The sequence below is a fragment of the Scylla paramamosain genome, chromosome 43, assembly GCF_035594125.1.
Source record: "Scylla paramamosain isolate STU-SP2022 chromosome 43, ASM3559412v1, whole genome shotgun sequence".
NCBI classification, from domain to species: domain Eukaryota; kingdom Metazoa; phylum Arthropoda; class Malacostraca; order Decapoda; family Portunidae; genus Scylla; species Scylla paramamosain.
In genome coordinates this window covers 10253354-10254783 of record NC_087193.1, presented here as the reverse complement: position 1 = coordinate 10254783, position 1430 = coordinate 10253354, and the positions used below count along the sequence as shown (strand labels likewise).

Sequence of the window (1430 nt, the reverse complement as noted above, 5' to 3'; positions counted from 1 at the left end):
AAATGTAACCATCGCCTTTCTTAATAATAATAACAATACCCGCTTCACATGCCCGCCCTTCCTTGCCCTTCCCTCCACACAATGCCTGCGGAGCCACCTATTGTCTTAGTTAACCCTTAAAGTGCCCGGTTCTCCCTCTCTCCTTCAAAGAAAACGGACCGCGGTTGTCCATTTGTGAAGAAGTGTTGTCTGGACTTACACGTTTTAGGGGGGAGTGTTTTGTTGTTGGTTGGTTTGTTGGTTACTTTGTGTGTTTGAGATTGACGGTGTTAAGATTCGTTTTTTTTTTTTTTTTTTGTATCTTTATCATGTATCTTGTCTTTTGTTTCTTCTTCTTTTCGTCATTTATTTATTTTTTTTCTGGGGTTTGTTGTGATTCTTCGTTATTTTATCTGTTTTATGTGTCGTACTTTTGTTATCGTGTGGTTTCTTATTCTTCTTTTCGTTAGTTAAATTTTATCGCCTCATGATTTTCCCTTATCCTACACCTCTCGATTCGTGTCCACTTTCTGTGTGATTTATTTATATTTTCCTCGCGGTTCTCCTTTTATTCATCTTCATAGACGAAATTATATTATCATTTCTCATTTTTTTCACACCATTTTTAGTCCTTTCCCAGCCACTCCAGCCTGATTTGATTACTGTATTTAGTGTAAGTACGAGTACCTCTGTATTAAACTACTCTGTCATTAAGTGTTGTCTTTTCCTTCCTCCTTCATCGGGAATCCTCGCTTTTCCTGTATCTATTAGCCTTCGTCCTCTCTCTCTCCTCTTTTCTCTTCCCCTTCAATCTTTCCGTAATCTAGCTCGTCTCCCTTCCATCAATCCTTCCCTGCGCTGCTCGCCTCCCAGGGGAATATTATTAAGGAAGACCTGATAAGAAGAGATGGAGTAATATCGTGAAAATTATGACTCCAAGACAGGATGAAAGTAGAAGTGTTGCAGCCTCCCTAGCAATCGATCTTATTTATTGTATATAGTGTTTGCAGCAGCAGCAGTAGTAGTAGTAGTAGTAGTAGTAGTAGTAGTAGTAGTAGTAGTAGTAGGTTGATGTTTGTTGTTGTTGTTGTTGTTGTTGTTGTTGTTGTTGTTGTTTTAGCTCTGTAACAGGAACATCGTTTTTAAGAAGTATATTTCAATTCCTTAAAAGAGAAAAAAAAAAGGAATTATGATCTTCAGAAAAGCTAGTATAGTTTAATTCCTCAAAGAAAGAGAGAGAGAAAAAAATATACGAATTATAACCATCAGGAAGTTTATAGATAATCTGTGTGTCTCCAAACTCCCTAAAGAAAGTTTCCAGCAAACCAAGTAAAAGAGAAACCTCATGAGCAGGATCTCAAATATGTGACTCATGTATTTCAAAGATGCCAAGACCTAAGGAAGCTTGAGATCCTGCATGGTGTGTCAGCAGGATATGACGGAACCTCCCG

The 1430-nt window shown here is 38.0% G+C and overlaps 1 long non-coding RNA gene across 2 annotated transcripts in view; it reads left to right on the top strand.

The window, feature by feature from the left end:
- Nucleotides 1-47, top strand: part of LOC135093512 (uncharacterized) — a 66232-nt gene extending 66185 nt beyond the window's left edge. For both annotated transcript variants that reach the window (XR_010263404.1, XR_010263403.1), the window contains exon 3: nt 1-47. This exon is cut by the window's left edge and continues 86 nt beyond it. This is a non-coding gene — a long non-coding RNA (uncharacterized LOC135093512).
- The last annotated feature ends 1383 nt before the right edge of the window (nt 48-1430 follow it).